The sequence below is a fragment of the Protopterus annectens genome, chromosome 10.part0, assembly GCF_019279795.1.
Source record: "Protopterus annectens isolate FY-2018-M chromosome 10.part0, PAN1.0, whole genome shotgun sequence".
NCBI lineage: Eukaryota > Metazoa > Chordata > Ceratodontiformes > Protopteridae > Protopterus > Protopterus annectens.
The window spans coordinates 440,464,905-440,486,443 of NC_056744.1; the positions used below are offsets into that span (position 1 = coordinate 440,464,905).

At 37.9% G+C, this 21,539-nt stretch overlaps 1 protein-coding gene across 2 annotated transcripts in view; it reads left to right on the forward strand.

Annotated features, from left to right (window-relative positions):
- TMEM53 (transmembrane protein 53) overlaps window positions 1-17,573 on the forward strand; it is a 672,461-nt gene extending 654,888 nt beyond the window's left edge. For both annotated transcript variants that reach the window (XM_044085340.1, XM_044085341.1), the window contains one exon: window positions 15,930-17,573. The gene's annotated coding sequence lies outside the window, so the exon portion shown is untranslated. The remainder of the gene's footprint in view (window positions 1-15,929) is intronic.
- Window positions 17,574-21,539: the final 3,966 nt, after the last annotated feature.

The window sequence follows — 21,539 nt, forward strand, 5'->3', positions numbered from 1 at the left end:
CAACTGTTGTTCTATCACAACAGCAATATGTTGTGCTGTCTGTCCAAGTGGTGTAAAGTATCCCCAAAAACGTTCCACCACCTGTCCATTGACAATGTAACGGAACACAATAGCTATCTGCCACATCGCAGCAAAATCAGTGGTTTCATCTGCAATTACTGCTATAAATTTTGCAGTACGAATCTCTTTTTTTATTTCTTCTCTGCATACTGTCAGCATGCAGTCCAGGAGTTCATTCTGAATAGTTTTTGATGTTCCTTTGAAAACAGTTGAAGCTGTCATGTGGTCTAACAACTTCTTATCAAACTGGCTGACTAATTCTACTATTGCCGGAAGTTTCCTGGATTCCTTGACTCTTCAGACTCATCATGACCTCTGAAAGCTAGTTCTTGTGCACCACACGTCTTCATGCATTCTATTAAAATAGACAGAACATGACGGTTGTCAGCCACTTTCTTGTTGTGTCTTTCTACTGATAACTGGTATCCACTACTTAACTGAGACCGGATATCCACAGTTCCCAACACTGCTAGACTCATTTCATTGTCTAGATGTTTAGCAGACTGTTCATGCCTTCTGGACTTTTCTTCCAGTCTCTTCAGGTCATCCATACCCTTTGATGTCCAGGCTTCCTGTCCACCAAATAACAAACATGGGAAGCAGTACAAGCTGTTTGTTTCCTCACAACCACAGATCCAGGTGTGTTTGTCATACACTGACCTGTTGAAGCTGCGTGTGTATGTTCTTGACCTACTTGTACCTGCAGACTCTATCTTCAGATCAGGTGTGGGTCTTCCAGTCCTCTTGATTCTTAACTTCTCATTAAGAGTCAACTCTTTAAAATTAATAGATTTCAGATAGGCCACTGTAACACTCTGCTCACTCTGTTCACTCATTCTGGTTGTAGTTGAGTTGTTGCAACTCTGAAATGAAGATATTGCAGAAATTATTTAAGTGCCACTGTTGTATACATGTAATGATTTACAGCTTCAGAAACAGCACTCATTTCATTGACAGTGCCACAGCCATGATCTACCAACTATCTGGCTTGGCCTTGCCAGGATTAAAGACTATTAATGCATTTGTGATGCACACACTGTCACAGCTTACATTGTCTTTGCAGGACTAAAAGGGGCAGTCATTCCATTGCCTCCACTATACTTTCTGCATTGATCCTTCCAGCATTAACATATCTGCTGCACAGAGACTGTAGTCCCACAGCCTGTATGCATATTGCTTACTCCCTCACAGTTTTGCAAAGCCAGAATTACAACACTAAATGGTTATTTCATTCCAACACTGGCGACATGAGTCCCCATTCCCAACAGCCTACCAAAAGTACCTGGCTCAAACCTCTGAAATCAGAAAGCAAACAGTAATGAACTGCAAATGGCTGCATTAATTTAGTCCATTGCACAGAAATGGTAGTTACAGGTTTGCCCAACAGCAGACTTTACCCAAACAGTCATCTTGCAAAGCCATAACTGACAGTAAACAAGGGCAGTCACCTCAATGAATTCACAAACACCCCCCCCCTCCCATTACCTAATGAAGTAGCTGCTTTTTACTGGTCAGGATTAAAGTACAAATACTAACAACTGCATTGCATACTTTAATTTTGCTGACAGACTCACTATCACAGCTTGTGTGCATCAGCCAAGTACACATTTAATTTTACTTACCAGACTTTCTACAATAAAACATGGTTTAACAAAATTCCTTGACCCCCACCACCACACACATACAAACTGCCTGCTTATTTAGATTATTCTAATGCAAGCATTATACCCTAATTGAAAATGTTGTTATGTTTTTCATTTTCTTATAATTATAGCTACTCTCAGACAATATAGAAGTGCAGTAGTAGTAGTGCTAATGACCCACCCCCTAAAAATAATTATTTACACTCAGATGTCTTGTTCTGGGAAAATGTTAAGAGTACAACAAAGAAAACTATAACACTGCAGTGCAAGTTTACGAGGGAAGCACATCAGCTAACTTAGATAAATGTGTCACTGGACTGCTTGCTGTTGCCAAGTTAACCACTGAATATGATCACAAGTACACTAAAACAAACACATGAAACATTAATCCTCAGGGCCTCAGGGCAGGGTAAACACCTGGACTGCCATAAACCCATAAAAGTCAGCATTTTCTGCATGTTGTAACTACCAATCTATTCAGCCTGTAGACACTCGGTCTCCAACTTCATTTAAGAGTGTGAAATTTTTATAACTTAAAGCCATTTACTTTGTGCTGCTATTTTTGGGGAGGGAATAGAATTCCTAGCCTTCTGATCTTCCAGAATCTAATAAGGGTTATTCTGCTCTTAAGTTAAGAGTCTCTCCACACTATATAATTAATCTGCATCCTTTCTGTAAAGTTGGTGCAATCTGAAGTGGGTCTTGGGGGAGGGCCAAATGAATGTTTAACTACCTCAGACAGTATTGTTTTGCCAGGTGTAGCCTGAAGTATGATTCACTGGAGTGTATATATATATATATATATATATATATATATATATATATATATATATATATATATATATACACACATATACATATACATACATACACACACACACACGTTACACATATCCAGGTATACACAAGCACCAAAATGAAACATTTCCCAAACACTGACACAGTAATGAATAATTTTCCCCAGTAACCCATTCATTAGTTTGTATTGTGTATTGTATTGTGTATGCACAAGCACTGAAATGACACAAATTATTTTGCCCAGTGGTCACTTCAGCTGTCTGACCATGTATGCACAAGCACTTCCCTGATACATGAATGAATTTCCCCAAGCAAAATCTTCATTACTATGTCCAGGTATACACAAGCACCAAAATTAAACACTTCACAAATACTAACACAGTAATGAATAATTTTCCCAAGTAACCCTTCATTAGTTTGTACTCTGTATGCACAAGCACTAAAATGACACAATAAATTATTTTGCACAGTTTTCACTTCAGCTGTCTGACCATGTATGCACAAGCACTTCCCTGATACAACTAACACAATAATTTCCCCAAGTAACCCTTCCCTTCATTAGTTTGTACTCTGTATGTAAGCAAACAAAAAAATGACACAAAAAATTTTTTTGCACAGTTTCTTCAGCAGTCTGACCATGTAAGCACAAGCACTTCCCTGATACACAAATTCCCTATGCAAAATCTTCATTACTATGTCCAGGTATACACAAGCAATGAAATGAAACATTTCCCTAAACAAAAAAAAAAAAGAGACCCCTTCAGTAAAATCTTCATTACTATGTCCAGGTATACACAAGCACTGAAATGAAACATTTCCCTAAAAGAAAAAAGACCCCTTCAGTAAAATGTCCAATTACAAGCAAAATCAAAACTCCAACTCTATTCAGTCGCATACCGTCTGCTCAGAGGTGACATGTGCCTGACATACAAGGCCATGTCCAACCCGGAATTAATGGACATGCTCCACCTCAAAAAATCCAAATCCACCAAAACCACTAGAGCAAGCGACTTAAACCTTAGCATGGATATAAATAGGACGTGCTGGAGGGATAGATTTATCACTCAGAGACTCCCTATGCTGTGGAATAAAATCCCGGTCCATGTGAGGCAGAGCACCTCGCTGACTCTGTTCAAGAGAAATCTAGACCTGTGGATGGGAGATTGTAGGTTAACCCGGGAATCATATCTGTGTCACTGCTGGACAGAGGCACAACAAACTAATGGGCACAGTATTTTTTCATATAAGGGGTGGCGTAAGCCACAAAAATTTGGGCTAGGCTTATAAATGTCTTAGGGCAGATAGCCTAGTATAAACCTATGAACCTATTACTATGTCCAGGTATACACAAGCACTGAAATGAAACATTTCTCTAAAAGAAAAAAGACCCCTTCAGTAAAATGTCCAATTACAATATACAAAAGCACTAAAATTAAACATTTGCCCATGTGACCCCTTCAATAACATGCAAGCACCAAAATGAAACATTCACCCAAGTGACCTCTTCAGAAAAATGCTGAGGTATCCCCAAGCACCAAAATGAAAAGTTTGCCCCTTTCCTTCAATAACATAAAGTACAATACAACACCAAAATCATAAACATTCACCCAAGCGACCACGTCAACATAACTATAAGCATCAAAATGAAACACTTATTACCCAAGCAAGTAAATGTAATAACAAGAACAGGTGTAACACAAGATTAGTCAATAAACTAAATGCATTTGCACTTTGTACTGGTAACTGCAATACATAACACTTCAGCACAACAGGCACAATGGGAAATCAATTGTTTGACCCCAATGTATTCCTCACAGTCGCCATCCTGGTAAAGGGAGCTTCACCATTCTACCCCCCATTCCAACTCCAAAGGGGTTCAAGCTACTAGTCAAACATGCTTTGTCTGATATCAGGGGAACTACAATAGAGAGTCAATTATCCAAGCTAACTGGGACCTAGGGTAGTTTGAATAATCAAACTGTTCAGATAATCAAACATACACTGAACTGGATATGAAATTTCTAAAATCCTGTTTTTTCTGCACACAGGGAATACACTTTCCAACGATTCAGCAATTCTAGTGGACAGTAAAGAATAGTTTTCACACGAGTGGGATACAAGCTCAAAAAACACAAGCAAATACATATAATGTTTACATATTTGGACTTTATGATTTTTCCTACCACAAAGCTTTTGAAGGCTGTGTTCGGATAATTGTTTCAGATAATCAGCATTCAGACAATCGACTCTCTATTGTAGTCAAACTTTGATCACCTGGACTGCAGTTAGGCCTTTATTTCTCTTCACCAAAGGAGCTAGCCATGATTAATAGTCAAGTAATGGTTAATTCAGTGGCTACACTGGTGTGTGCTACCATTCACCCTTTGTAGACTACTTACCCAACTCTATCTTCCTTTGAAATAATAACATTTTTCACATCTAAAGATCTAGGTGTAGCACTTAGTAGCATTTTGACAGTAAAGGACCAGGTGCCAGCAGTTATCAATAAAACTCTCTAAATATAATAATCAAATCATAAAAAAATTATTTTAAATTATTTAATTGCCTCAACTACAGGTTTGAGCTCAATTCTGACAGCTGTAACTGGCACTGCCCCACAAGGAAGCACGTCATTGAGTTCTGTAGTTACTCACAAAGTTCCTTTAATTTCCCTACGACTTCTCTAGGTTTGTACATCCTTGCTAACAACAACCTGTGCAATGTCCTACCCCCCCGGTCATAACCTGGTTTTCCAGAATTTCTTCAATACCATCTAAAAACACTTAGTCTCCATGAACTCACCATATTCTTCCTACATCAGTGCCTTTGTCTGCAACAAGCACACCTGATGCCTTCCCAGCTATTTTGTCTCCCTCAGTCAAATCTGACAAGAAAAAGAACCCATCCTTGGTAAAGATAGACCGCCTGATGTTCCTTCAGCATAAGAACAACCTACTGGTCAACATTAGCAGCCATGCTAATTAGGATAAGGCAGTTAATCTGCCAAGCATCCAGCAAAATTTAGACCAGTAACAGAAGACCTGGACTATTCACCAGTGAACCACCTTTAAGTTTACAAAATACAGTATTTGAAAAAGTCATTCTTTTCTAATAAAAAGCAATCATCCATCATATAAGATCTCTTCTTGAAAGTAAAGAAAGTTAATCATATTGTTGGGAGCTGCAGTTTCCTCCCATATCCTAAAGGCATGTTGTTAGGTGAACTGGCAATACCATGCACACTGGTGTGCATGTGTGAGTGGATTTTTTTGTCCCGCACACTGTTTCTCTATCTTAAACAGGTTGCTTGCAAAACTAGGGTGTGGATTGCTGTGAAATTAATAAGACAATGCTCTGTGTAAAAGAATAAGATAATGCTGTCATTGAATAATGACCAAACGCGTGTACACAACAACATTTTAAACCACTAACTATCACACTATGTGAACAAATCTGCATCATGACTGAAAAGGGTCCATCTGAAGCAGCCTCCTCACTCAACATAGAGAAACAGACAAAAGGGGAACCAGACAAGCACACAAATACACACCAATAAAAATATGCCGTACACATCAGTGCAATAAATACAATAAAAAAATACAGTAACATAATGAGTGTAAACAGTGCAAGAGTTGCAGACGAAAATTGAACGAGCAAGGTAAAAAACGGAGCACATTATTAGTCCTTACTCACCTGTTGTCGTCGATTCCACTGATGAGAAGCACTGTCAGCAAATGATAAATCCACGGTCCACCACAGACTAATCCTCCTGTCCGGATTGCCTCCCCTCGCTACTTTAAAAGTAAATTATTACTGGACTTCAGTTCACAGAAAAAAAAAATGTTTTAGTAACTAAACTCAGTTATAGGTCAGGTGTGTAGGTGTAGTCAATCATCCAACGCCGAAAAACGACTGACTGATTCGCGCTCTTTTCCCAGCACATACAGCCCGGGAAAAGAGCGAAAACCAATCAGCAGCATTTGCCCAGCAAGCACGTCATGACGTGCCTGCGGGCGTCGCAGTCCGAGCCCCTTCCATGTCTATGCGGTTTGTGTCTCAACCGCATAGACTTCTGGGAGGTTCTGGGTATCACAATGATGCCTTCTTGGCTCCTCTGGGCTGCAATGAAAATATTGCAGCAATAATTAGAAAAAAAAAAAAAACGCGGTTGCGATTGATGCGCGCAATGCGCATGCGCGTAATTTCGAGTTGCGGACTCGAAATTAAAAGGTACGAAGAATAGATTTTTTTTTTTTTTTTTTATATTTAAAAAAAACAAAATAAACTACTCAGCTGTCTAGCTGAGGGGGCTGCAGTCCGGCAGCCCGATGCCACGAGCCGCCCCTGGTCAAAGCAATATTGTGTACTGCCAGAAGTACAGCCTTTTTTTCTATACAGAGATGAAATGCTGATGGAAGATGGTATCATTTTCAAAGGTCCTAAAGTTATTGTTCCTACTGCCTTACAACATGAATATATTCAGATTTTGCATCGTGGTCACCCAGGTTCCGAAGCTACCAAAAGAAGGGAGAGAGGACTAGTATTTTGGCCATCTCTGTCAAAAGACATTGATAAAATGCTTTCATCTTGTTAAGTATGCAATAGTACTGAACTGCATTTGCAAAAAGAACTTCAGATAAACCAGATTCCTGAACTACCTTGGTCAGCAGAAGTCACTGACATATTTGAGTGGAGCAATCAACATTACTTAGTGTTGGTAGACTGTTATTCGAACTGGTTTGAGATCGATTTGCTACCTAAGCTAACATCCAGTATTATTACTAAGTTGAAACATCATTTCTCAGTCCATGGTAGTCCACACAAAGTTATTTCTGACAACGGTACCCAGTTTACCAGTCAATTATTTCAGAAATTTGCAAAAGAGTGAGACTTTATCCATACTACTAGTAGTCCGTAATACCCACAGTGAAATGGCCTGGCTGAACATGCAGTACAAAGTGCAAAGCAATTACTAGAGAGGTCAAAGTGTGACAATACTGATATCTTCTTGAATTTACGTAATCTCAGAAATATACCCCGTGACAACCTACTTGGCTCGCCTGCTCAGAGACTTCTATCTAGGCAAACCAGTAAACCTTGCCTATTAGTTCTAGTTTATTAGTGCCTAATGCTAAAAGCACCAGAGCAATCAAAGCCCAACTCTTTAAGAAGCATTCCTTTCAGAAGTCTAGCTATGATAAAATGAGCAGATTTCTTCATCCGTTGAAAGAAGGAGAGACAGTGAGGATACAAATGGCAAAAGGCTTTGATCGAATTGATAAAGTGAGAGGTATATGTGCCGAGCCGAGATCCTACTTAGTGGAATCTGAGGGTGTAGAATACATGAGAAACCACAGGCATCTTCTTTCGGGGTCTGAATCAATATCTCATCATCATACCTGTGACACAGACTCTACATCTCAGAGCAACCCAGACAATATTCGTACTGAAGGACATGTCTCAGTACCTATTCCCGTTCTTGATGATGTCCTAGATGTCCCCAAAGTGAAGAATTCCTTGAAGACAGTCCCTGTTGCTAGATCCAATTCGATTTTTATGTTACATGATCAGGTTGTATTTCTAGACCTAGTGGAAAATACACAGCAACCTGGGCATGATTGTTTTATGTGTTTAGTTTTGTATGATTGCATGTCAAAAAATTAGTTCTGTATAACTGCATGTTAAAGGATCATTTCTGTGTAATTGCATGCCAATGAATGCTGTAATTTTAGTGTATGACCTATTTCTCAAAGAGGGAGGATGTAGAACAGAGTGTGTGTTGTAACTTTAAGAAGCATTTCCAAGTGTAGGCATGTGCATACAAATAGTGAGCACATGCAGGCAGCAGTGCCGTTTTGAGAGAACAGCCAGAGTGTTAACATGTATGAGTGTAGTAGTCAGCAGCGAGAATGACCTCAAATTCAAGGGAGCCCGCAGGATTTTTTCCAGGGGGTGCAAACCCAAAGCCCTGCCCATGCAGCCCCACCCCCTCCACCCACAGAGCCTGCCCCACCCACGCAGCCATTCCAGTATCCCATTACTTGGATATTTCTCCCCATTTGTCATAGACATTGTTCAACTCTCTCAGTGTGCATACTATTTTATGCTTTACTTCTACAATGATTACAGGTATTTGGATTTCATTTACAACTTTTATTTCAAATTTTGTTGCACAAACACTGATAGACATTTACTAAACCTAAACAAAATCAGTAGTCTTACAATGAAAACAGACTTAGCATTAAAATGTCTCTACCTTTGAAAAACACATTCACTGAAACAGCATTGAAACCCACATTCAAAGAAAATGCATCTGGCCAGTGGCAGGGTATGTTTACCTTTGGGCTGTTTTCAAATCATAGGCTCCTTGCACACATTTTTAGAACCATGCAAAAGTTCTTTGATTCACCTTCCTGACTGCATTAATTATACTATATAATAATTGAATTATATTCCTTGTATAATACAGCACCACTTGTTAGAGTGTGTTTTAAATTTATAGTTCTGAACATTTTTCTTTTAAGCAACGAAACAAATCATGTGAACCAATAATGACAACCTGCCCAATTCAGAACATTTCAACCATAAAGGGCAACTCAAACTTCTGTCATACAATCCAACAATATCAATCAATATGCAGAATCTCTGCAGAAGTAAAAGTAATCTGAATAATTCCACATTAAAGAGATCTGAAACCAATGAAGATGTTGTTGATAGAGAACAACTTTATATTTCATTGTTTCATTTACAAATTCAGTGCCTGTTGCCCTTGAAGAATAAATTGCCTATGTTACATTAAAAGAAATGGTGAGCTAGTATATTGCAATAGAGAATGGGTAACAAGCTGAAAAACTGGTTCATAATTATTAGGTGTCTTAGCCAAAGGAGAACATACTAAGGACTGCACTTGTTAGAGTGTGTTTTAAAATTTATATTTTTGAACATTTTTCCAGTAAGCAGTGAAACAAAACATATGACCCAGTAATGACAAACTGCCCAGTTCAGAACATCTCAACCATAAAAGGCCACACAAACTTCTGTCATTATAATCCACCAATATTGTTCAGTATGCATAATCTCTTCAGAAGTAAGTCATCTAAATAATTCCACATTAAAAAGATCTCAAACTAATGAAGAGATTGTTGCTATAAAACTTCTATTTCATTGTTTCATCTACAAATTCAGTGCCTGTTGCTCTTGAAGAATAAATTGCCTATGTTACATTAAAAGAAATGGTAACCTGGTGTATTGCAATAGGGAATGGGTGACAATCTGAAAAAGAGTTTCAAAGCTACTAGGTATCTCATCCAAAGGAGGGGATACTAAGGATTGTAGTACCCCACCCCCTTAAAATACAAATTTACATGCTGTGGGAGTAGAAGCTAAAGCCCTCTGTATCAAGACGCAAGTATGCAACCTGCTGTGCTACTAACACTGCTTTAAAATTCTATACCACAATAGTGCTAACATTTGCTAAACAAAACAGTTGCACATTTTAAACAGACTTAGCATGAGCAGCAGTAAACTTCTCTTCCCTTGAAGCTCACAGTTCCTTGAAAATGCACTTGAAAATAAATTCCACCAGCTAACTCTAGGTCATTTCACTCTCTCTCTCTCACACACACACACACACACACACACACACACACACACACACACACACACACACGCACACACGCACATCTCAAAGCAGTGCAAAGCCACTGTGTGGCATTGTTTTTTTAACAACTGAAACACTGACCCTCATCTGGGAATTGAAACCTGGCTCACCTGAATTCTGTGCAGTAGTCTGATAGTAGGAAGAATCCAACAGATAACACTTGGGTTATTTTATAAACAAATGTTAGTGTTTCCTTTTTCACCTCTCAGTTGCTATAAAGTAGTGCAATGCAGAGGATATATACAGTACATCATGTAGATGTAGGTACTTTGAAATAAACATGCATACCAGTGAGACACAAGTATATAATTAAATTTACCGTAGCACTCACTGGGGAAAATCAGTAAATTATTACAATCTGCAAGACAGAGACAGAAATAATATTGAGTTTAAAAAAAAAAACTATAATTTTAATACAACTATTAGGATATATGTACATTACTTGTCAACTCCTTCGGATATAATTTTGTACTGTGATGCCAAAAGATAAAAGCATTAACTTTTTCTGTAATAACATCAACAACCACCAAAAAACACACACAAAGAAAAATGTATCTAGAAATAAGATGATTACCCAGCAGCATATCGTAATCATAGTATTCTTTCATTTATTCTCTTATTCTCTCTTTCATATCCGCTCTCACTCTCCTTATTCTCCCTCTCTCTCAAATCCTCTCTGTCTACCTCTGTCATTCATTCTCTCTTGTATGTTCTCCCTCTCATTCATTCTTGCACCCTCTGTTCCTTTTATCCTCTCTCTCTTCCTTTCTTATTCATTCTCTCTTCTTCTGTCATTCATTGTCTTCCTCTCTGTCTCTCATATCCTCTCTCTCATCCATCCTCTCCCTCTCTCATTCATTTTCTCACTCTCCCTCCCTCTCTCATTCATTCTCAGTTTATCTCTGGTATCCTCTCTCTCTCTCTCTCTCTCTCTAAATCATTGTCTATCTCTCCTGTATCCTCTCCTTCCCTCATTCATTCTCCCACTCTCTCTCATGTATCCTTTTTCTCCCTCTCTCTTTCATTTTCTCCCTCTTTCTCTCTCTCCTTCTCTCATTCATTTACCCACAAACAAAAAGTTACAAGCACTCGCAACACTAAAATAATCCAGCAGAATAAATAATCTTAGGGTCCTTTAAGCAGAAGATTAAATGGTCAGCTAAAACAAATAAAATATAGCAAGGACGGTAAAAACAGCTTTGACCAGCAAAATGGTACAGTTTGGTAGCCTAAGGCAATCAACAGAAGTTCAAACAATGAAGGGGACAGCTCTGCATTTGCAACTTTTTCCAAGAACCAACTAATTAAAATAGATGCAGAAAACTAATGTCCAACTATTGCAGCACACCCCATTCCATTGCTATTTACTTTGGAAACTGAAAATGGCAGTGTTCTTTTCTTTGCTGGCTGAACTCCCCCAATTTACAGAAAAACAATCTGATCACAGAGAGCACTACTACAATGATACTCAAAGCAAAAGCATTACTTGAAGTAACCTGAAGGACTTAACGTGCACCTGAAGCCATATTCTAAGATGATGCTTGACAATAGGCAGAATGACTACAAACTCCTTCAAGAAAATACATATGTCAGGCAACAGAAAAGTGTTAAAACAGTGCCTGTGGCTGGAATGGCATCCAATAGCTTACCTGAAGAAAAAAAAAGAAGCTGTTTGTTCGCGGGCCAAGCAGAAGAAAAGAATTAAACCAGGAACATCCTCATACAATCTGACAAATCAGTGTGGATCTCTAACAGTGATCCATGCATCCATTCCCCACCACCAAAAACACAGCAAAAACACCTTTCAACATGAAAAATAAAAAATAAAATTACTGCTTCAATTGTTCCCCATTTTTTTAAACTCAACTGTAAAACATTTATTGTTGCCTGATCCCAGCTTCCCGATAGCTCGCTTGATTACCCTGACAAGTTCAACCAAAAAAACATAAACGGTGCCCACCCTTCCCCGCTTAAGGAGCCAGAGATGGCAGAAATCTGACAGCAACTTGGTTTGACACTGACACAGCTACATACTACAAGATACTAGGGCCTAGGGGAGAAGCTACTGACACTTGTCTCAAGTGTGCCGCTTTCATGTTTGGCGCCAAGCTTAAAGCTGATATTGATTAAAAAAAAAAATGCCAGGAGCTTTTTTCTTGTGTGACTGTGATCAAATTAATGTACCTTAAATGCTGCAAACACCACCACCACATGAATCCAATAATGTGAGCTAAAAGACGTCTTTCTGGTCACAAAAACCTTTCCTTCAATCTCCGTAATACCATTGTTAATCTGGATAACTCTCCTCAACTGTCAACGGTCGGAAACAGAGATACAGTTTGAGGAGGAACTGACGATCATCATGTGATTGCAACCTCCAATAGCATCTCCAGGCTCCAAACCAACGAACGATGCAGCTTTCACAAAAAAAAAAGAATAAGTTGAAGTAAAAAAATGTACAGGTTTGCCAGTAAATTTTTCGATTTCAAGAAATCATCACAGATAAAGTAAGAAAATCCAGGGGGGTGCAAGTGCACCCCCTTGCACCTGCCTGCAGGAGCCCTTGCTCAAATTACTATGACTTTGTGCTGGAATGTGATTTTATATCTAATTTATTTTTAGAGAGAAGTTACCCAGACACATTCATTAACCTTATTAAGGTAGAAAATAGTAATAGACCACCACTTCAACAGAATCCTTAGTTAATCGAACTGAAGGTGAATAGTAGAAATAAAACTTCGGAACTCTGCACGACAAAATAAAATTAAGAATTTATTTGGTAAGCGCTTTCACGTACTTTTCAGTACGCTTCCTCAGACCATAAAAACAGTAGTGCAACTATGTATTCTTATATAGCAGCTACACAAGCAACAATTAATTAAGCCAATAAGCTTAATAAGCAATTAATTAGGAAAAAATGAAAAATCTTGACTTAAAGATACATCAACATTAAAAACAAACATTCATCAGCAAAGCTGCTATAAACTTGCTCTAAAAACGCAGAAAAAAGAAACTAGTGATACTAGTGTGAAATATTAAAAAACATACAACTAAAATGCTATAAGTTTATATTAAAACATTTCAATACATGCATTAAAGCTAAAAGTACATATGGAAAATGCATGAAGGTATGTGTTATCAGCACAAAAAGTAAGTTTAAAAAACTAAGAAGTATGAAAGCTATTTACTTGTAAAGCTTGCAAAAAACATGACCATCAGGCAAAAGGGGAATGTCTAAAATGCCACTATTCATAAACAGACTCACTTTAGCTTATAAAAAGAACATACAAAAACAAATCTACAACAACCAGGTGAAACTGTAAGCTTATTGAACAAACAGGGGGTAACTAGGGAGAAAACTTGGTAAAAAGGGGGGGGGAGGGGGGGTTAGAGCAGGGAGAAGGAATACATGAAATATAAATTCATGAGATACAAAAATGCTATTCCAGCTAAATCTCATCTGCGTGTATTAAGGTATGGTTTTATAGAGAGATATAGGTTCAATAAGCTTACAGTTTCACCTGGTTCTTGTAGATTTGTTTTTGTATGTTCTTTTTATAAGCTAAAGTGAGTCTATTTATGAATAGTGGCATTTTAGACATTCCCCTTTTGCCTGATGGTCATGTTTTTTGCAAGCTTTACAAGTAAATAGCTTTCATACTTCTTAGTTTTTTAAACTTACTTTTTGTGCTGATAACACATACCTTCATGCATTTTCCATATGTACTTTTAGCTTTAATGCATGTATTGAAATGTTTTAATATAAACTTATAGCATTTTAGTTGTATGTTTTTTAATATTTCACACTAGTATCACTAGTTTCTTTTTTCTGCGTTTTTAGAGCAAGTTTATAGCAGCTTTGCTGATGAATGTTTGTTTTTAATGTTGATGTATCTTTAAGTCAAGATTTTTCATTTTTTCCTAATTAATTGCTTATTAAGCTTATTGGCTTAATTAATTGTTGCTTGTGTAGCTGCTATATAAGAATACATAGTTGCACTACTGTTTTTATGGTCTGAGGAAGCGTACTGAAAAGTACGTGAAAGCGCTTACCAAATAAATTCTTAATTTTATTTTGTCGTGCAGAGTTCCGAAGTTTTATTTCTACTATTAACCTTATTAAGGACAAAGTTACTCAGGGATGGAGAAAGAAGCAAATACCTATCTTGCAAAAGAAATAGTGAGAATTTAAGTGGAGTTTTAAGGGTGAGTAACCCTATAAAAAAAGTTGGATGTTTTATTTGAACTCAGTTCTAAATAAGTCTGAAAATGTTTAAGACAGAAGAGCTCAGTGTTTTATTAAAGTTGTTATTTCTTAACTATCATTGTTCTTTTCTTAGAGCAATGCAACATTTATCTCATACTAGCAGTGCAGAGTGAAGCGCTTTTTGTGCATGCATTTGTGGTTCTTGGGCGAGTCTACAAAAATGCTTTTTTTGATTATCTTCGCTGTTTTTCCCCACCATATTTTTTTTGTGCAAGGTACAGAACCCAGAACTGTAAGCTTTACTTTCCTGATGGACCCAAAACACTATGCGCAATATAAACCCTGTTACTTTCAATTACCTTGTTTTTGCCTGGCTTCCATACTTGTGCTAGCACCTTTGCCTTCAGTTCATAAGATTGAACCATACTGTTATTAGCATGGGGTAGCATGGCTCTGATGGCCTTGGCTGTCGAGGAGTATAAGGTTGAACTGTACTGTTATCAGCATGGTATGGCATGGCTTTGACAGCCTTGACTGTCGAGGAGTACTGAAAGTCCTCTTGAACTGGATTTCCTTTCCAGAGATATTTGACACTGTACCACCTGTTTTCTAAAAAATGCTTCACAGTCCCCACTTTCTACTGCATCTTTTTTCTACTAGCTCTGTCTTTATAATCTGATAGCATTACTTCAATTATAGCTTCTTTGGCTTGAAGTTTTTCTTTTTCTTCTACATTCTTGTCAGTGATAGCTTGTGATGATCTGCATGATTAGACAGGACTTCATCCCCTTTGGCAAACTTTTTTATTGCGGACACTAATGTATTCCTATGTTTTGGTATTCAATTTTTGCAGCTCTTTAAAAATGAGGTTTAAGGATATTAACTGTTCTTGTTCAGCCACTCCTAAGTTTGTGCTCTCAACCTCCATGGCCATATCTCTGGCACCTGCTAGCTGCATTCTTTTTTTGATCCCTTTTTACTCTCTGACTTTGCTACTGCTCTTCTGTTTTTGGTTTTACAGATTACACCAACAGTTTCTAATCACTGCTTTACAAAATTAGCTGAAATTAATGGTGCAACTTTAATTATTCCTGCACAAAGATGGAGCAGAGAAATCCATGAAATCATTGGTCCACCACCATACCCAAAGTCTCCTGGCATTTCTGATCTGAGACTACCGTAAGCCTACCTGGGGGGGAGAACATTACAGCTCTTTAAAAAAATGGACAGAACTGATTTAGGTCAATATCTGAATGAACCCAAATGTTAGGATTTGCTGCTACAGTAACCTGTTTCTCAAAGGCGTATTGTGATAGTGAGTGTATGTGCATGCCTGTGCTTTCTATTAGATTTAATTAAAAAAAGCTCCAATTTAAGCAGTTGTGGCGAAAATTTTGGAGAGTAGAGAACCACCCACTTTGTGTGAAACAAAGAGGCCCTTGGTGAATATTGCTTCTATACCCAGGACTTTCTTAATATTTTTACAAATTGTGTTAAGAGATCTTTTTAAAGTATGTACTCTTAAGGTAATTCATTGTTCATCTTTTTTTTTCCTTTACAGTTTTTCCACAGCTAGATGTAGACTTGGTTTTTGTCAGCTTTGGCAAAATATGGATGCTGCAGGACAAGTCGAAGAAACCATTGCGTGATATGAAGGCATTAATTTAGATGAATCTGGATGGTATATCAAAAGCATATGGCAGATTGAAGGCACTAGCAGAAGCAGCAGAGGAAAAGGCACTCTGGATTTTTAGGGACTCTGTACCTACTAACTGTGTGATTGACTTGAGAAACTTGTCTCAGGTCTTTGCTTGGTGAACTTAAGGTGATTCACATATGATGTGTCTAAATTGATTTTATTATTTTTAACTGCAATAATCAGAACATTTTAAAAGTTGTAATTTGGAGCTTAAAATCTGTTTTCATAATGCTAACTCTTACCCCTAAATTTTCTTCCCCAGCATTCTAATATTAGGAGGTCTTTTGTCAAATGAAAGTTGCAGGAGTCTCTCCTTCTTCACGCCAAGTAAGAATGAACCTAAGTTAAAAGTGTTTCATTCTTAAATCCCAGTGAAGATGATGAGTCTTTTTGTCTCTTTATTCATTCAAGTTTTTGTACAAAAGGCCACGAGTCCTTAATCAAATTAGAATCCTGTTGTTATTTCCCATTACTCTATATCATAAACTTGTCAGGTACACTTACCCACTTTATCTGGTTTAGGGCTGCAGGGAAGCCAGAGTCTATCCAGAAACTCATTCAGGACAAGGAAAGGAAAGTGATCCCAGATACAATGGTAGTCTTTTCTAATATGTACACATACTAACATCTATAGGCACTTTGGGGGTCACCAGTTCACCAAAGGCTTGCCTTTGGGATGTGGGAAGAAACTGGAACATTCAGCTAAATCACATGTATGCAAAGAGAAGACATGTAGACTCTACCCAGGATGCACCCCAGCTAAGAATCAGTCTGGTGACAAAGTACTGTGGGACAGCAATGTTAACCACTGCTCTACTTTGCCACCTAGTTGCTGGACAGTGAACTAATCTATTCATAGCAAAATGAGTATCAAACTGTTATAAAGAGGTTTTCGTTATGTTTTCTCTAAGTAATCCAAAAATTAAATATGTATTTACCAGAAATACAGTAGTAAAGTTAATGGTTTTAGACTTGCAGCTTTTTTTGTCTGCAAACTGAATTGAGACTATCAACAACGGAAGTGGGGATAAAACAGAAACCATCAATTGAATATAAATGCATGCACTGCATTTTATAAAGGAAGTTGAATGCTTGGCCTTGCTCATTGCATTTTAATAGACTATTACCATATATTCTAGCAGGAAAATTTCACAGAGCATACATATTTTATGTTGTAGAATATATATTTGATTATATAGAGGATACTTTTGTTTTGGTGTATATTCAATATTGGCCTGTTCCAGAAGAGTTCATTGTCCTTTGGTCTGTGTAATGCTGAGAACAGGTTACAAGGTATAGCGCTGTAGTAAAGTTAGCACTTGGAAGATGTTAAAAAGCACTTTTTGTTAATGTAACCAGTAAGAGTCAGTATAAAATAAATCTATACCGTTCAACATTTAAGGAATAAAAGTATGGCATATACACTTGAAACAAAACATTATTTGAAGTGGTTCTGGTATGAGATTTTTTTCTGCAATAAATGAATAAAACTAATATGTAACCTTCTGTTTAGCATTTGCTTTGTCAGGCAGCATGATAAATAATGTCACTGTAACTGTAAAGCCACTAGAATGTGTATTTTGTTTTCTGGTTATCAGCCCTTTCTGTATATCCTGTTTTTTTTTCTTTGCACACTGTTGCATCGTGTATGCTCTGTTTATTTTCTGTATTGCAGTTTGTGTTATACAGCCTGAGTTACCTTGGCACCAAGGGAGGATGCCACAACAGTGATCCCAAGATAATGTTTTTCATCTATTTATTCTCTGTTGCCTGCTGACCATCTGCCCTCCATGGTCTATTAGGTCCATTTCTTCTGCTTTCACCATGAAAGGTGACCATAGGAGACTGTCATCTAGGCAGCCATCAGAGATTTTCTCTTAAACCCTAACACTGTGATCCTTGACAGTTGACATATGCACTTCCTGATTCAAGGTGTCCTTCTAGTGGAAGGACATGCATGCTTTAGTACATACCCTCCCTAGGAAGCAACACTGTCGCCCTTGTAGGACTGCTACCAAAGCAGGTTGGCAGAAGCTGAGCACACGTCCGTCGCCTAACCAGTGCATGCCATTTTTCTGTCCCCCAGAGAGAGATCTGGTATTGTTGTAGACTGGACTACTGCCCTCCCACTGGAATGGGCAAACTGATGTAAGCTAATTAATCCCACCCATATACTGAGATTCTTCAGTGTCTGAGGTGGGACATGAACTTGGGTTGTCTGAATTATAGTTAGGGCTTTATCCTTCTGCACCAAAGAGCTAGTCCACTTATTGTACCTATTTTAATATTATAGGTTCATAGGTTCATAGGAGGTTACTAGGCTAATGGCCCTAGAGTCTTTACAAACCTAGCCATGTAAAGAACCCACATACCCTAATTGACCATAGTTAGATGGTCGTTGATAGCAGAGCAGTTCTGTGATCAGCACCAACTACCTCTGTCCCTGAGGGACACAGGTGCCATCCCCGGGGTGAATTTATGGTCACCCATCCAATTGTCAAGGTTGTGTTTAAATAGGGTCATTGAGGAGCTCTGCTTCACATGAAGTGGGAGCTTATTCCAGAGGAGTGCAATCTCTGGGAGATATATCCGTCTCTCTAACATGTTTTTGTTAATGTCACAGTATAGGTTGAGATCCCAGAAGCAAGTGATTCTTGTTCCATTTGATTTAGGGATATGCAGCATTTGCATTAAGGCAGAGTCAAAGACTGCTCTGTAGGCCAGGCACAGGTCACCTCTCAGCAGCTGATATGATACAGAGTACAATGACAGGGCTTTCAGGCTTTTCGTGTAAGTCACGTTTTGGAGGCCCTGGATTCTTTTGATTACAAACCTCTGTGGTCCCTCCAGTTGCTGCAGGTGTCTGGTGAGATACATAGAGAAGGGAGCAATGTACTCAGTTAGTAGTCTGATAAGGGTCAGGTACAGTGGAGTTATAGCTCCTTTAGTCTTGTATGCAATGCTGTTATTTATGAGATGCGCAATGTAGAAGGCTTTCCTTACCACTATGGACACATGGTGATCGAAGTTTAGATTGCTATCAACCTGTGTTCCCAAGTCTCACACAACTGGGTTTAAGCTTAGAGAGGTGCTATCTATTATATCAAATAAAATAAAACAAACTAGTGAAGAAAGAATGTAACCAATAAGAGTCAGTTACTTCATTAAACTACTGCATTACTGAATTGGATTTTCTGCCAGAATGTCTTTTGTCCATTGCCTTTGTGTTTCTTTCTTCACAGGGGTGCTATCTATATCATAATTACCAGGGGCTACTTCTTTGCCAAAGGGGATAATGAGGCATTTTTTGCATTTAGTTTTAGTCTGTGACTTTGGCACAAATCATTTATCTGTGTCAGCCCCTTCTGTAATATGTTTACATCATTGGGGGACTCAATAATTGTGCCCAGTTTACAGGCATCTGAGGATCATTAAACACAGAGAAATAGATTCTAAACAGTAGTGGGCCCAGCACAGATCCTTGTGGTACCCCATCTGGTGGAAGTGGACTCCCCAACTTTGACAGTGTGTGTTTTGTTGGTGAGCCAGTTGGCTACTCATCTAGTGATGTATGGGGTTAATCCCCTGCTGAGAGAGTTTCTCAGTGATCCCTGAGTGGGGGATTGTGTCATAAGCTTTGGCTAAATCAAGATAGGCAGTATGTACTGCTTTGCCCTCATCCAGGTCTTTGGTGGCATTCTCAAAGAAGTCCACCAGGTGTAATAAGTAAGATCTACCCTTGTCTACCCTTGACGAAACCAAACTTGGTCGGGTCCAGTGTTTGGAGGTCTTTCATCACAATCAAACAGATGCATACACAGAAAGTATCTTTTGTGACTTGGGGTAAGGAGGCATGCTGTGTGTAGAAGTACATGGCTTGTACATGATCGCTTCTAAATGATCATTGATATGGCTTATTGGGGACAGTGTATATGTCTGAGACCAACAAAGTGAAATACATTACTGTAGCCATTATGTCTTTAATTTTCTTTATAACAAAATTTCAAGTGCAGATAGAAAATTATCTTTTTTTGCTGGGTGGGCTGTATTTGAATGCAAAAATTAACATTGATATGGCTCTTGGGAACAGCAAATGTATCAAGTAACAGGAAGCTGAAGTACATTATTCTGGCCACTATATTTATGCTATGTCTTTATTAGTGAGAAGTTCTGTAACCATTTTAGAAAGATGACATTCCATTGGGAGAATATATAGCAAAAGGATTGGAAGCTGGCATTTGCTATAGTTTAAAAACAGACTGAAGATATATCTGTTTTAGCTGTGAAGTTGTTACTTTATTATTGTAGTTTCAGAGCTTCCATAATACAAATGTCTGTAGATTCAATAACCAAAACCAAAGAGGTGAAAAACAAAACTGAACAATCCAAAGTGCCTCGGAATATCCACAGCATGGCACACAACTTTATTAAACCAAAATTAAAATATTAAATTGTTAAGCACTTTTGTCCCCCACACTAGTGGAATCTCATCAGAACAATTATCATAACACTAAAAAACATTTTAAATAATTCTTCTATCTTAGTCATGTGGCCAACTCTGTCCAATCAATGTTCCAACTGAATGATAAAAACACACAGCACTTCCTAATTAAATATTACATAACAGTAAATATAAACATATTTGGTGAAACATAATAATATCAGCTATATAAATGCATATTTTTTACATTTAAAATAACATTTTAAAAATGTTTCTTTTAAAAAATATGACTCATGGAAAAACATAACAGTGGCTGATGTAATATGGTATGATCTAAGCTATAAAGTGTTAGAAACAGGTACATGATTGTTCAGTCCACGGTGGGTACCTGCATCTAATTTTAGTTGCAAATACAACTCCTTTGTTTCCAAGAAGTTCCCCATGAACCCCTGTGAGGATTTTATCAAGTCTATCCAGAAAAAATAGTAAAAAGGTATGTCAAGGGCATTTGGAAATATGCTTAAAGAGTGCCTTGCTGTTAATTCTCTTTTAATATTGTATAAATGTTCATAATTTTTTTTCTCAGGATCTTCTCTGTTTTACCCACATAAAACTAGGACATTGTTGAGAAAAGGCCAAATATACTATCTTTTTGGACCCATAGTTATAATAACTGTGGGCTTTGATGTTAGTTTGTTTGACAGCGATACAGTTGTTATCTAGAGTGGAGCCGAACTGATGGCAGCTACCACATTTAAATATCCCCTTTTTTAGTCTCATACAAGCAACATCCTGATGAGATTCTATAAAGAAAAATTGAAACTCTTTTCCACATTTAAAAACATTTATGGACTTATCACCTAATTTACTAATTAAATCACCATTATTCAGCAATATATTCAAATTCCTGTTCACAATTTTACGAATAGCACACTGACCCACACTGCAGGTCATAACTAAGGCTTTTTTTTATCCCCATCCTAGAGACCTTGTTGAAAACGGTCAAAGGTTTAGCTTGCCCAGTTAAAGGA